Source organism: Equus caballus, chromosome 12 (genome assembly GCF_041296265.1).
Source record: "Equus caballus isolate H_3958 breed thoroughbred chromosome 12, TB-T2T, whole genome shotgun sequence".
In the NCBI taxonomy this organism is placed as follows: domain Eukaryota; kingdom Metazoa; phylum Chordata; class Mammalia; order Perissodactyla; family Equidae; genus Equus; species Equus caballus.
Genome location: NC_091695.1, coordinates 38,217,983 through 38,234,537, shown reverse-complemented (window position 1 = coordinate 38,234,537; position 16,555 = coordinate 38,217,983). Strand labels below are relative to the sequence as shown.

Here is a 16,555-nt window from a genome sequence, read left to right as displayed (position 1 = left end):
CCTCTAAGAACAGGAACCAGACAAAGATGCCCACTGTCACCATTCTTATTAAACATAGTATTGGAAGTCCTAGCCAGAGATGTCAGGCAAGGAAAAGAAATAAAAGGGATCCAAACTGGACAGGAAGAAGTGAAACTGTCACTATTTGCAGTTGACATGGCTTAATATATAGAAAACCCTAAAGAATCCAGGATACAAAACCAACATATAAAAATCATTTGCACTTCTATACACTAACAACGAAGTAGCAGAAAGAGAAATTAAGAATACTATCCCATTTACAATTGCAACAAAAATATGAAAATACCTAGGAATAAATTTAACCAAAGAGGTGAAAGATCTGTACACTGAAAACTATAAATATTGTTTAATGAAATGGAAGAAGACACGAAGAAACGGAAAGATAGTCTGTGCTCTTGGATTGGAAGAATTAACTCAGTTAAAATGTTCATACTTCCTAAAGCAATCTACAGATTCAGTGCAATCCATATCAAAGTTCCAATGACATCTTTCACAGAAACAGAACAAAGAATCCTAAAATTCATATAGAGCAACAAAAGCTCCGAATAGCCAAAGAAATCGTGAGAGAAAAGAACAAAGCTGGAGGTATCACACTCCGTGATTTCAAAATATACTACAAAATTATAGTAATCAAAATAGCAAAGGATGGCACACAAACAACGTGCCAAATACACACAGATCAATGGAACAGAATCGATAGCCAGGAAATAAACCCATAACGTCTATGGACAACTAATTTTCGACAAGGGAGCCAAGAACATACAATGGATAAAGGAGTCTCTTCAATAAATGGTGTTGGGAAAACTGGACAGCCACATGCAAAAGAGTGAAAGTAGACTGTTATCTTATACCGTTTACAAAATTAACTCCACATGGATTAAAGACTTGAATGTAATACCATCAACAAAATGAAAAGACAACCCAACAATTGGGAGAAGATATTTGCAAACCTTACATATGAGAAGGGGTTAATATCCAAAATACACAAAGAACTCATACGTCTCAACAACAAAAAACTAACAATCCAATGAAAAAATGGGCAAAATATCTGAACAGACATTTCTCCAAAGAAGATACACAGAAGGCCAACAGATACAGGAGAAGATGCTCGACATCACTAATTATCAGGGAAAGCAAATCAAAAGTACAATGAGATATCACCTCGCACCCATCAGAATGGCTATAATTAACAACACTGGAAATAACAACCGTTGGAGAGGATCTCGAGAAAAGAGAACGGTCATACACTTCTGGTGGAGTGCAAACTGGTGCAGCCATAGGGAAACAGTATTGAGATTCCTCAAAAATTAACAATAGAACTACCATATGGTCCATCTATTCCACTGCTGAGTTTTTATCCAAAGAACATGAAAACGCAAATGCATAAATATATATGCATCCCTATGTTCATTGCAGCATTATTCACAATAGCCAAGACTTGGAAGCAACCTAAGTGCCCATCAAGGGATGAATGGATAAAGAAGGTATGATATATATACACAATGGAATACTACCCAGCCATAAAAATAGATGAAATCTTGACATTTGTGACAACATGGATGGACCTTGAGGGTATTATGCTAAGTGAAATAAGTCAGAGGGAGAAAGTCAAATACTATATGATCTCACTCATAAGTAGAAGATAAAAACAACAATAAATGAACACATGGAGACAGAGATTGGATTGGTAGTTACCAGAGGGGAAGAGGGAGGGAGGAAGACAAAAGGGGTGATTAGGCACATGTACGTGGTGATGGATTGTAAGTAGTCTTTTTGTGGTGAACATGATGTAACCTACACAGAAATCAAAATCTAGTATGTACACTTAAAATTTGTACAATGTTATAAACAAATATTACCACAATAAGAAAAAAGAAAAATAGATTTTGCAACTATGAATGGTGATGGATGTTAACTAGACATTATGGTGATCCCTTTGCAGTGTATAAATACTGAATCACGTTGTACACCTGAACTCGTATAATGCTATATCCAAATTATACCTTATTAAAAAAAGAAATCAACTATATGATGTTCCTAGGCATACAAGTTCTCAATACATAATAACAATTAGTCTTCTGCAAAGTTAATTCAGATCCTAAATTCCAATTTTTAAAAATGGAATAAAGCAGATGAAGAGATTCAGGAAGGAGGTAACGAACAAGAAAAAAGGAACGGAAAACACTCTCGTCTGATGGCACAGTGCAGTGTGGCATAAGGAGCACTGAGGAGGGTCAGCAAGCCACGCATGGGCTTGAGCTCGCCACATGCTGGCTCTTGAACGTAGGCAGCCATGTTCTTTCCCTCTCAGCCTGGGTTTCTCACATCCTGTCCTTCACGAGTTCTATGTTTCTGGGGAGAAGAGCAAAGTGGAAGAAGATGGTGGTGAAACTCCAGGACCCAGAGGCCGTCCCAAGGTCTCTCAGAACAGCTTGAGAACACTTATCGTGCTGAAGTGTTCTATCTTGATCTTGCCATGATTGGGTTCTTTAGGCTTCATTCCATTGCTTGACTTGATACGTTCATGGAACATTTCAGAACACCTGTGCTCTTGGCAGTGGGTGCCCTGCATTAGCGATTCTTTTCCTAGCGCCCCTCAAAGCCTGATGCCAGGCAAGGGTAATGGCAAAGTAAATGTTGTTGTCTAATCTTTCTGCCAGGCCAGTCAAGCACGATAAGATTACGTGGCTTCCCTGCTGGCAGTCATGGGTCGTCCCTGGCTGACTATCAGACCTCATGGAGAACACGTGGCCCTGGAGTCAGGACACCACTTTCCCTCCCGAGAGGTCCTCTGGGGACAGGGTAGAATGGCTTCTCTGAGTCCCTCTGTGATGGAGGCTGTGGCCATAATGAAATGTCTACCTCACACTCTAATCAATGGAGAGAAACCAGGTGGACATGTGTGAGAAGAGAGCCTGGCCCAGGACAAGAGCCTCCAAACCAGAGCCTTCTGGGACCCAGTTTCTAGTCCTTCCCGTGTCACTATGTAGTTATGTGAACCCGAGCTGACCACTTAACTCTTCTGAACTGTGTTAATGGAGTTAATGCAGGAATAATATGTTTTTAAGAGATCATATATCTCAAAGCACTCAGAAAAGCACGAAGAACCAGGGAAATGCAATCCTTGTGTGGAGGGAGGTTTGCAGAGAAGCAGTGAAGTCAACACCCTCCTTCTCAGATCACTCACATGGCCTGAACAGAAAGCTACCTTCAAGGGAACTGAAACAGGTCCCAAATGGAGGAGAGTGGGAGGCATCTAGGTGGATCTTTGTGGAGTTTTCTAGAAGTTTCTAGCCCTGTATTGGTTTTCTACTGCTGGTGACAAGATAACATACATTTAGCAACTTAAAACAACTCACATGTATTTTTTCAGGGTTTTGTGGGTCCGGACTCCACCTTGGCTGGGTTCTCTGTTTCAGGACCTCTCACAAGGCTGCTGTCGAGGTGTCATCCAGAGACATGGTCTCATCTGAGGCTCGACTGGAGGAGGGTCTGCTTCCAAGTTCACATGGCTGTTGGCAGCATTCAGTTCCTTGCAGATTGTGACGGTGGGGACCTCAGTTCCTTGCTGGCTATTGGTCAGAGATCATTCTCTGTTGCTTGCCATGTGGGCCTCTCTATGGGGTCGCTCGCTTCATCAGAGCCAGCGAGAGCGATAGTCCATACAAGGAGTCTGCTGTTAAGTCAGAAGTAGCAATCTCATGTAATTTAATCACAAAGGTGACATCCCATCTGCTTTGCCATATCCTATTAGTTAGAAACAGGTCGCAGGGAACACCTTCTAAGGCCTTCTGGGGTTAGAATCCTCACTCTGGCTCATAATAAACTCAGCCCAATTCTGAAAAGAGAAAAAAGAAGAAGCAAGTCACAGGTCCCGCACATGTTCAAGGGGAAGAAATTACAAGGGGCATGGATATTAGGAGTAAAGGATAGTTGGGGGCCATTCTAGAGTTGGCCATACACCTAGAATGGGTGCCACCATGCACATCGGTCTCTCCAAGTGTGTTAAAATCTCTATGGGGGAAGACTTAATTACGTCACCAATCTAAGAGGTTCCCTTTAGTGTGACCTGAAGAACCATTTGAGTGGGAAGGAGAGAGCCCTCCCCTCTCTGCCCCCTTTTGAGCTGACTGCAAACTCCTTGAAGGTGTGGCCTGTGTCCATCTTTCTCGTGGATGTGCTCCCAGCAACCAGAACACGCCTACTAACCAGCAGGTAGAAGGTGCATAATAAATATGTTGAATGAAGGTCCTAGTGGGTCCCGCAGGTTGCTGCCTGAGGAATATATTGATTCCCAAACATATTTCTCATCTATTCAATTTCCTATGTGGATCCCACAGACAAGCTGTCCCCCAAAATTGATGCCCATCCTTGGGCTCCAAGCCCTGCAAGCCAGCTCCAGGATGCACAGTGGAGTGTGGACACTACCTACCCGTCCTAGATGGTCTCTGCCCACCCCAGCCTCACCCTTAAGATGACATGCGGCACCCATCTGGAGGGCCCAGCACCCGGGGGACCTGAGAAATGTTCACAGTCCTCACTTGGCTCCTCGGAGCTTCGCTTCACCTACCAACTTCATTACTCCAACTACTCCATCTGGAAGAGAACAGCAGACCACAGACAGATTTTACTCCTGGATCCAAGGGACCAAAATGTTCCCTTCTTCTTCATTTCCTTTGATGCCATCACAGCATTTCACTTGAAATGAACCCATGTGTCCCCTCCAAGGAGCCTCCACAGGCAGAGCCTGGTATCCATTCCCTTCACCTCACTGTGTGGCCGTCACTGGTTGAGCCTGTCACCTGCTGTGAAGTCAGGGGCATCAGGTCTCTTGTCACAGAGTAAAATTTGCCTTTTCAAGTGTACATTCTAGAGATAGAATCTTTCCATCACCCAAAAAAGTTCCTCTGTAGACCTTGGCAGTCAGCATCTGCCCCTGGCCTCTGACCTGTTTTCCATTCTCACTATGTTCCTTTCCCAGATGCCATGTAAACAGACTCTTACAAGTGTCGCCTTTGGGGTTTGGTCTCCTTCACTCAGCACAACGCTCGTGAGATTCACCCGGCAGCTCCTCCGTCTCTACTGCTGACGGCTTGTCCCCCGTGTGGCTGCACCACCGCTTGTTCATCCAGGGACAAGCTGAAGGACAGTTGAGTTGTTTCGTGTTTTTGGCTATTATGAAAAAGCTGTTATAAACATTTGTGTGCAGGTCTCTGTGCAGACACGTTTATCATTTCTTTTCAGTAAATACCCAAATGGTAAGTGCATGTTTATAAGAAACTGCTCAGCTGTTTTCCAAAGTGACTGTGCCCTCTCCCCTCCCACCTGCACTGCAGCCACACGTGCTCAGCATCCTCGTCAGCACTTGGTGTTGACAGTTGTTTTCATTTTAGCTGCTTTGTGTATGGCTGGTTAACATTCTATATTTAATACTCAAGCATCCTGTGAAACTAGTGGTACTTTTACATCCATTTCACAGATGAGGAAACTGAGTCTCACAGAGGCTGGATCACTAGTCCCAGTTCTTACAGCTGTTCAGAGACAGGGCTGGGATTCAAACCCAGACTCGGGAGCCAGAGCTCTTTATAAGATTCTTCCTCGGCCCCCAGTAAACCCCAGGCGGTGGAGTAAGGGAGAAGGCATGGGGAATAATAGAGACCTGGATTCGAGCCCTCGCTCAGTCACTTCTTACCTGTGTCACCTCAGCCAAGTGGCACAATATCTCTGTGCCTCAGATTCCTCATGCTAAAATGGAGGTAATAATATTACTTACCAGAATGAGCTCAGAGTCAGAGGTCAATAAATCTAAGCTGTCTCCTGTAACTGCCAAGGAAGCGAAACAGACGAACGACGTTGCATTGCCCACCCCTCCATGCTTATCCAGAGACACTGGGGCAAATTTGGAAGTTTTATAGAATCTGTGTCTCCTGATGCTGGAAAAACCAGGGGTGACCCAGGGAATCTGATTTCACAGCAACACCCGCAGATACAGTTGGCTACCAACTGGTGACCTCCCTCCTACCTATCCTCCTCCTCCGGAATTCCTCAATCAGTTTTCATTCCACTGCATCCACTGAATAAATCCCACGATGTATAAAATCCATTGGCTTGGTAAGCATCTTCTTTTAAGAGGACAACCTTTCTAAGTCGTTCACCCACTCGTGTGAATTTGCCTAAATTGTTATGCTCGATTGTAGTTGATTCCACCAAGTTTTAAACATGGAGCACCTGGGACAGTCGTACCTAGGTGGGATCTCTAAGGTGAAGGCTTACAGCAACCTGAGAGCGTGGGAGAGGACCAGTAGGAAGAGAAGGGGTGCAAAAGTGAGGAGCATAGATTCCAAGGACAAACCCAGCCTCTTTCAAGTGTGCTTCCTCCGGGAAAGGAAGGCAGCATTCCTCCACTTGCTTCACTCCCTCCTCTTCCTCTGTACTGCACACATCACTGTCCCAAGACTCGGCCCCATTGCCATGAGAACAATATTATGCAAGAGCATAATAAGGCCCATAGGCTAGTTAGACACCCAACAACCCACAAAATGACATTTCTGTGGGGAAATGTGTCTTGAGCCCAAACCACCAACCTACAAATGTGCTATAGTTTGGCAGCTACATGAACGTGACCCATTGCTAAGTGGGGAGCTGCTCTCCAAGAACCCCAGCATCAGTCCCACTGAGACAGATTGGGGTACACTGAGCTCCTTTGACACCTTTCAATGTTAAGTGCATATTAGACGAAGTTTGTCAAAATATTCTGCTTGTCATATTTTGATGCAAGCCCTTTTCGCTTTTTGAGAAATAAGCTTCACTCCATGGCTTGTTCTCTACAGGTGCATCCTAATCGTGGGATGTGGTTACAATGGAAAGCTGCCCAACTGAAAACTTCTCAGAATATGGTGCAGGAGTGGCACAATCTTATCGTACACTTTCTGTTTGGGGTTAGGATAATAGGTGACATTTGGAGGCTGGTAAGGCAGGATCCTGAGGATTTGTGCTGTATATAAGGAGCAACTCCTGCCTCTGCCCTTCTTCCCTTCTCTGGAGACTTGGGATCCAGGAAGAACCATGAAGTGGCTGCTGCTGTTCAGCTTGGTGGCGCTCTCTAAGTGCCATATCTACAACTGAGTCTGGGGGACACGCAGCATGAAGAACAGCTTCCAAGGGGTTGCCTCCCTTCACTGCCTGTCACACGGTCTTTCTTTCACCCCTAACTTTTTCTTCTTCCCTTCTTCCTTCATACAACTCTCTTCCACCATCTTGAGTCTCCTTTCTTGTCTCTCTCGCTGTCCTTTTTTGGAGGCTGCACTGCAGACGTGGTTAACAGCCCTGGCCCTCAAGTCCAGCTCAGCTTTGGTTCCCAGCTCCATCACTGGGACAGGCGACTTTGGGCAACCAGTGAACTTCTTTTCAGTTGTGTAGAAAAAATGCGAGGATCTCCTCTCTTGACTTCCTTCCTTCTTCCTCTCTTGGACCAGCTTCCTTGACCTTCCCTGACTTCCACAGCACGCCATGAGCGGACTCCTTCCCCAATTACACTTCCTCCTCCAAACCATCCCATTTGCAAACGCTCTGCCACAGGGTTCCTCTTGTCAAAAAGAAGTCCTTGAGGCAGAACCTGCGTGAGAATGGCCTGCTGGCCGACTTCCTCAAGCAGCATCCCCGCAACCCAGCCAGCAAGTACTTCCCCAAGGAGGCTGCCACTTTGGCAGCCACAGAGGGCCTGGAGAACTACATGGATGTGAGTGCAGGGCCATGCAGGGCGGTGGGACCTGGCACTGAGGACTTCACCTGGAGGAAAGAGGGGTTTTCAGGGGTCTTGGAAGGTGGAGCAGGGTTCTGAGCCCTGAGGCAGTAACCCAGGTGTCTGCTCCTTGGATCTCAGAGGCACAGACAAAGCAGGAAAACTCACATCAGAGATGTTTCTCTCATTCATTAGTTCATTCATTCATTCATTCATTCAGTGTTTATATATGCAGAACATCTCCTTATGTGCCTGGCACTGTCTTGGGCCTGGGGGAGGCAGCAGGGAACAAAACCAGGCACATCCCCTGCCCTCATGGGGCTCAAGTCTAGTAGACAGAGACCATAATCATTGAGCTTCACCATCTATGAAAAGGACACCAGACTGAGGGCTATGCAATGTAGGTGACACTGTGAGATGGAGGCAGATGGCAGCCAGGGACACTTCTCTTGGGCAATGAAGGAGAAGCGTGAGTTGGGGAGTATAAGAGATGGTCCCAGAGAGCAGGGCAGCTTGTCCAAGACTCTGGGGCAGTAGGGAGCAGAGTGCAATTGAGGAAAGGAGGCCAGTGTTCAGGGAGAACAGAGAGGGAGGGAGGGAGGCACAGAGTGAGGACTGTGGGGTTGGTGGGTGCAGCCAGACCGGAGTCTCTGATGAGCATTGGTGTACTCATTGCCACAAATCATCTTAACCATTGGGTTGACATGATCATTGTGGAGCTTTAGGAAGATGCTTCAGTCTTCTATTTGGGACCCAATGGCCAAGCCCTGCCCATGAGTAGATACTGTGTGTCCGCTGTGTGAATGGCACAGGGTCAATGGTAGGAAGCAACGTTGCCTGTTGTTAAGAACTTAGCCTGTGAAATCTGCCAGACCTGGTGCATATCTGTTCTCTAATGGTTCTGAGCCACGTGACCTTGGGCAAGTCATTTAAATTCTCTGATCGAGCCTCAGTTTCCTTGTCTGTCAAACTGAATATGTACCACCAGAGGGTTATTACAAGTAATTAACACAATAATGATTTTTTGGAGGGCTTTTCACAAGGCCGGGCTCTTGGTAAGAGCTTGGTAAAGTCAGCCCATTTATTCACTTAGAAAATATTTATGAAGCATCTACTATGTGCCAGAGGCTCTGTGCACGGAGCTGAGGAAACTGTGATGAAGAAGCCAAGTTCCTGGAGCTTTTATTCCAGAGGAGAAGGCAAATAGGTGACAAATAAATAGTGCACAAGATAATGTCACATAGTAACAAGTGATGAAAGGAAAAATTAATTAATTAGAATAATGGGAAGAAGAAGAATGTGGGAAGGGCAAATTTAGATGAAGTGGTCAGGGAGGGCCTCTTGGTGGAGGTGATCTTTGACTAGAGTTCTGAATGTTTGAGAAGGAGCAGACCAAGGATAGGTCCAGAAGAAACATTTTCCTAGCACAGGAATAGCAAGTGCAAAGGCCCTGGGATGGGAACAATCTTGTCATCATCAAAGAAGAGCCAGAGCAGCGTGGCTAGAACTGTTGGCAAGGGAGACAGGGCTGCCACTAAGAATAAAAATCCTGACCACACCCTTCCTTAAAATCCACTGTGTACACCTCGATTTAGGAACAAGATATCTCCAGGGGTTCCCATCCTTATGTGACGTCTTTGTCTCCTGATCGACCATTTACTGAATGCAGCTTTGAGCATTTATTCTGCTGGCTGCTATCAGGTTACCCACTGTCCTCTGAGATGGTGTGTTCTCTAGGGTGGCACGACTAAGAGATACAGGAGAAGAGCTGAAGAGGGGACAGCAGATTCTTATTAGCTGTTGATGGTGCTTAGAAGAGACAGTCAGAGGGAAACAGGGATGCAGTCAGGGAAGACATCAAGGAGGAGGGGAGGCCAGGCAGGCCCTTGAAGGATGGATGCATTGGACAGGGAGAGAAAGGCAAGGAGAGCAGTGAGGGTGGGGAGCTGAGGAGAAGCCCCAGGAGACCCTGCTCCCTGGGGGGTCCCAGGATGGGGAGTGACCTGTACTGTCCCCACCCCACAGAAGGAGTACTTTGGCACCATCAGCATCGGAACTCCCCCTCAGGAGTTCACTGTCATCTTTGACACCTGCTCCTCCAACCTGTGAGTGCCCTCGATCTACTGCTCCAGTCTTGCCTGTTGTGAGTGCCTGGCCCTGCCTGGGGCCCCAGCGCCCACTGACCTGGGAGGGCTGAACGCTCAGGGGCTTCAAATAGGTCCAATTTCAAGCCTGCTAGAGTCCCCCCAGGATTCTCTCAACAGGGATTTCCTGAGCACCTATGTGTCCAGCAAGGGCTTAGGAGCCCTGGTGATAGAGGGTGAATCTCACATGGTCCCTGCCCCCAGGAATTCAGTTCAATAGCAGAGAGCACCTCTCCTGAACAACCACAGCCCTGGGGAGCAACGGGGGACCAAAGCAAGAGGGGGGTTAGGTAATAGTGGCTCAAAAGCATGACGAGCTGAGCTGTGATCTTACCTAAAAAATCATCTATTAACTAACGAAAGAGAGTTTGTCATTGGGAGTCATGGACAGTGTTTCAAGCTCCTTCTTCTTCCAGCATTTTCACCTGATTTTTAATTCAGAGGAGGAGCCTCTGGAATGCTCCCCTTCATAACTTGAGCTGTATTGTTGTAACGAGGTGACCGTGACATTGTAGCTGTGTCATGGGCTCTTCACAGTGCGCTGTGAAGAGGCTCATCGCCATGGGAAGCCATGGGCCTGCTCTGCTCAGTGTTTGCCTGGGGGTCCTTGGGAGGACCGTGGGGTAGGCTGGGGACCTTCCATCAGGCAGATGGTCCCACTTGGTCCAACCAGGTAGGAATGGAACCTGGGGATGTTTGGGCTCCAACGTCTGGAGAAAGGTCACCTCTCTCCTCCAAAGCCCCACCCCAACCAAAGCAACAACCCCCCAGAAGGAAATCCCCAGGCATGATTTGTGCTTGGGTTTCGAGGTTGATGATGTCACTTTTTGCACTTATAGCCGACCACAACCGCTTCAACCCTGAAGATTCCTGCACCTACGAGGCTACCAGTGAGTCGGTCTCCATCACCTATGGCACTGGCAGCATGACAGACGTCCTCAGATATGACACTGTCAGGGTGAGCACCTGCTTCGCCACTGCCTCATCCTACCCAGTCCTAGGGCCAGCTTCTGGGGACCCTGGGGGCCACAGGGTAGCCCCAGAATCAGCTCATTCAAGCAATGTGGGTCTCAGTGATCGCCCAAGTTACCAGATTTCGGGAGGGGGATGCAGAAGTGGCAGAGACGTCACAGACATTTCCAGGTGGGGCAGTAGTGGGTAAGGGGTGGGATGCCTGGAGCCATAAGGCAAGCTCAGACCATCCAAGCTGAGTGCTGTGGATTGTGGGAGAGAAGGTAGGAAAAGGGTCTGTTATCTTTTATCACCTCCTCCTCTTTCTCCACCCTCCACCTGCAGCCTCCACCTCTTGTCACGGAAGCTTCAAAAGCACCTTCACGTTCCAGGGTGTGGCAGGGGTCAAAGGCTCATATTTTCCTGGGGTCTGACTTGCATCCTATCATCAGAAACAGACACACAGGGCCTGTCTGTTATGCAGGAAATTCTCACACCAAGTTGCAGACTGTGTCCATCTGGAGATCAGCCACAATGGTTACTTACAGCAGAATAACCATCCCTCTCCCCTTCTTCCAGCCTGATGCCCTGGAAGCTGAGTCCTACATGAGATGAACCAGGGATGCTCTGGACCCAGGGCTGGCACCCTGCAGTGCTCAGACAACACAAGCTGATTGTGAATGTCTTGGCTCCCCCAACTCAGGTTGGAGGCATTGAGGACACCAACCAGATCTTCAGCCTGAACGAGTTGGAGCCCAGCTCCTTCCTGTACTACGCTCCCTTTGATGGCATCCTGGGTCTCGCCTACCCCAGCATCTCTGCCTCTGGGGCCACTCCCGTCTTTGACAACATATGGGACCAGGGTCTGATTTCCCAAGACCTCTTCTCCGTCTACCTGAGCTCGTAAGTCGGGCAGGGAGGTCACGGTCACGTGGCCCAGCAGAGGGCTGTACAGCACTGGGTCAGGAGAGAGGGTCTCAGCCAGCATGGGATTTGAAAGGTCAGTGTCTAAGTCTTGAGAGGTGTAGCTTTGGAGAGAATGGAGCCATATCTCTCTCTGATGAACTGTCTTCGTTCATCTCATTTACCAGCTGAGTCTTTGTCATCCTGACTTATAAAACTCAAATGTCATTAGCCATTTGCTCTCCAGCCCCAGTCCCCTCATTGTTTGCTCCCAAAAGACCACCATTTAAAATGAATCCACTAAAAACACGGGGGCAAAAATTAGATAGTGATGAAAAGAAGATTTGACGGGTATTTCTATCTTAAACAATGAAACATCCAAACGATGAAAGCAAGTTTATGTCATTTATTAATAAAATATATGTTCCAGTTGTAACTATCAGTGAATCCTAAGAATGAATAAAGAATAAACCAGTTTGGTTTTGGTTGAGTGGAGGTCATGCAGGAATAGCTGAGGGTGTCATCAGTTTCCCGAGACTCTCAGCTTTCCTCTGACGCTCTCATCCTTCTCTTTTGAAGCCATTGTCATTGTTGATATCTTTCTTTAGCTGTTCAGTCTTCTACCGTAAACTCCTTGTGTCACGTTGTACTTACCGTCAGATGTTTACAGGAAAGTTGATGTGGGGTGAGGTGAGTGAGGGCTGTCATATCTGTGGTCAGTTCTTTGGTGATTATTTCTTATCGTCACAAACATTTGCTCCTCTATCAAAGCTGAAACTGCAGAGATTCAGAAAATGAATATTCTGGTACTGAGGAGGAAACTTACAACAGGAGTAATCTACAACAGGAGGGCCCTATTATCCTGTTGGCCCCTTAACATTCAAGTCAGCTCCTAAACATCCTTTGCCTTTATGGGAACTTAGAGATTTGATGGGGGGCCATCTTATCACCACAACTAGATCAGGGTTTCTCAATCTCAGCACTATGGACATTTTGGACACACAATTCCTTGCTGTTGGGGGTTGTCCTATGCATTGTAGGATGTTGAGCAGGCTGCATGGCCTCTACGTACTAGACACCAGTGGCACTTCCTACTCCCATCTAATCATGACAACGAAAAACGTCCCCAGATATTGGCAAATGTCCCCTGGGGGCAAAAGTGCCCCTGGTTGAGAAACAGACATCTATACTATCAAGTCCTGAAGACCAAACACTGTCACACATTCACTTCTCTTGAGGTCCCCACAGCAGTGAGAGTGAGGATTTGGTGGAAACCACACACTCTGGAACCAGAAGAACCTGGGTTCTAATCTTGGTTCTGGCACTCCTGGGCTGTGGGACCTTGGGCAAGTCATCCGATTTCTCTGAGACTGAGTTTTCTCCCTGTAAAGCGGAAATACTGTTAAATGTGACCACTATGTGGGCCTTCGTGTGAGGATTGAGAGAAACCCTGTCTGTCACACACTCAGCACAGCTTCCGGCACAGGCAAGAGCCCAGTCAAGGGTAGCTCTTAGGATGCACACAGCAGATGTTCAGTTGAATGAGTGAATTCCTGTCTTTCTCCCACTTTCAACAGCGATGATGAGAGTGGCAGCGTGGTGATGTTCGGTGGCATCGATTCCTCTTACTTTCTGGAAGCCTGCACTGGGTGCCTGTTTCTCAAGAGGCTTACGCTGGCAGATCACTGTGGACAGGTGAGATCACATCGCCATGGATGGACACTAGCCTGATAGACCTCAGATCTCATTTCTCTATGGACTAATAGTTAACGAGCTTTCCAGAATCTCCCTGGAACAGCCAGCATAGGAAAATGTGCTCCAGGAGGAGAAAGTGGAAGTTGGCTAAGGCAGTGAGACCCTGAGAAAATCATCTCACTAGAAAAGCAGAGCTGTCTGGGACCCCAGATGCTCTGCAAAGATGAGGCAGCCACTTTCCTTCTGCTCACAGAGACAGGACATCAGCATCCCTGGGGAGAGCTGGAGGACCCACCAGTCCACACATCTTGGCATTTATGGGACCTGTGACCTGGCACATGCCCCTCCTACTCTAGGAAAAATGTCATTTTTAGTCTAGGGACAGGGCAAAATGCCTGAGAAGTTGTTTCAACGCTTTCCTTCCCCATTCCACTATGGGCCCGCCCATCCATCATGCAGCCTCAGTCCCAGCTGTTCTTCCCCCGACTGACCTGCTAGGGTGACTCCAGATTTTCCCAGATGGCAGCAGTTTCCCGGGACTCAAGACTTTCAGTTCTAAAACTAGGAGAGTCCTGGGCAAACTGGGACACTTTGTCCCATTAAGTCTGCCCCAACCGTGCTAAACCTTCATCAGTTCCTCCCACTCCTGCCCCTGCTCCTCTCATCTCCATCGCTGCCTGCATGCCTTCCCCTCTGCCCGGGATGTCCTCCTCCAGCTCTTCATCTCCTTGGCCACCTCGGGCTGTCTGCTTCCCTGGGAAACCCTCCATGGTTGCTCCATTCCCCACCAACCTCACCCTGGATTATGTTTCTGTTCCCCTGTCCTGTGCCCTATTCATCTGGCTCTTCCTTGGTCATAGCTTATCTTTCCAGCTAGAGTATAAGCTGCCTGCAGTCAGAAACTGTGAGGCTGCCTCATTTGGAATTTCATCTCCCAGGCCTAGTACAGAGTAGGCGCTCACTAAAGATTTGTTGAGTAAATGAATGCAAGAATGAATGAGGGCGTGAAGGAGAGAAGCTGGAATTTTGTGTATTGGCCAATGGTTGGGGAGTAGGGACCCTCTGGGGTGACTTGGCTCCTCCTTGGGAGATGCACCACCTAGGGACTCAACTGAAAGATGCTTACTGTACCTCACTTTCAGCATCACCATGAACGGAGAGTCCATCGCTTGCAGTGGGGGTTGCCAGGCCATTGTTGACACTGGCACCCCTCTGCTGGCTGGCCCAACCCCTGCCATTGACAATATCCAGAGCTACATTGGAGCCAGTGAGGACTCCTCTGGCGAGGAGGGCAGGACTTGACTGCCCCATTGTTGACTGAGGTGGTGGGTCTGCCGTGCAGAAGGAAGGCAATCCCTTCCAACCCTCGCTCTTTCCAGGCGGTGATCAGCTGCTCATCCATCTACAGCCTGCCTGACATCGTCTTCACTATCAATGGCGTTGAGTTCCCTCTGAGTCCCAGTGCCTACATCCTAGAGGTAAGGGGGCTCCGTGTCTCCCACCTACACGTGCCTCCATAGAATGTGGCCACATACTCCCCATTGGCACTGGAGAAAGTGCAGTTCTACGAGCTGAAGCTGACATCTGCTCTGGAAAGCCATTGCAGAAAAAGCATACATTCAAAATCAATGCGTGAATGAGAATTTGGAAACAGCATTCAAAGGGGAAAAGGGAGGCAAACACTGATGGCATGGAAAGAGGATTTCTAGTTCGACCCCTGAGTCCACACTCTGGATCTCAATTACTAGCCCATTGATTCTGAGTCACTTGCAGCCTCTCTCAGCTGCAGTTTCCTCGTCTGATCTACAGCTTTCCCCACACTCAGAATGTGGTTAGGGTGGTCAAGTGATATTGACCACATCAATGCTACAAAGGGTTGGGCAAATGACGGTAATAACTTCCATGGGGTCAGAGCTTATGATGCCCCCACTATCTCTACCAAGTGAAACATCTTTTGTCAAATGAGCCACAGGCCAACTCCTCCCTTCTATGATAACGCAGGTGGAACACTCATTTTGCCCAGTGGGTCCACGTTATTCAACAAGAAGTATTGATGCCCAGCCACAGCCCGAGGGATGCTGATTAATTAGTAGGGGGTCAGGTCTGAACAGTATGTCTGGTGGGGTGGGGTGCAAAGCTTCCCAAGGGCTTCTAATGTTCAGCCAAGGTTGTGGGCCAGTGACCTAGCGAATGAAAAGAACTGACAGCTCACCACTGGAAGGGATGAGAATAATCAGAAAAGCCTGTGTCACGGGCACTCCCAAAATCCTCCTGGCAGCTGAGTTCTCCTAAACCCTCTCATTCCAATGCTGGCGTCAGGGTTTGTGCATCTGCCAGAGACACTGGATAATGTCTACTCATCCCTGGAACCAAGTGCAGTGAACAGCTCACACAGGCAGACTCCAGGCTAAGAAGAGCCGAAGCCCCACACACGAGCCAGGAATCTCCTCCTGCACGTGCCATGCAGCAGACTAGGGTTATAGACGCTGATCCCCCAGCACCTGTCTGTGCCCCATCTCTGGTTTTATCCTCCTTTTCTCCAGGAGGATGACAGCTGCATCAGTGGCTTCGAGGGCATGGACCTGGACGCCAGCAGCGGAGAGCTCTGGATCCTGGGTGATGTCTTCATCCGCCAGTACTTTACCGTCTTCGACAGAGCCAACAACCAGGTCGGCCTGGCTCCCGTGGCCTAAGCCTGAGTCTTTCAGGCCACTTTGCAGGAAGATCTGGCCTCAGTTCTCCCTACCTAGATGTGCGTAATTCTCCTGAGCGTTCTTCCTGTGGGATCGTGGAGGTGGGATCTTGGCCCTGTTCCCTCTCATACCAATAAACAGAATAAAAGCATAGCCTTCTGAAATAGGTTTGTGGACTTGCTTCTCTTTGTCGATATTTTTCCTTCACATCACAGGGGTCAGAACACCAGGACGTGGGGGCAGAAATGACCACTTGGACAGCACCAAACACAGAGACAGTGGCAGCACACACTTCATAATACAGCCAGGAAGACATATGGGTCTCAGCAGGTCTGACTGAGCATCAAATGAAGATGTGGGGACTAGAAACGCCAGGCCTGTTGCCTCCTGATAGAATAGAGCCCATG

At 47.9% G+C, this 16,555-nt stretch overlaps 1 pseudogene; it reads left to right on the top strand.

The window, feature by feature from the left end:
* The first annotated feature begins 7,086 nt into the window (after positions 1 to 7,086).
* On the top strand, positions 7,087 to 16,148 carry LOC100059495 (pepsin A-like; annotated as a pseudogene).
* Positions 16,149 to 16,555: the final 407 nt, after the last annotated feature.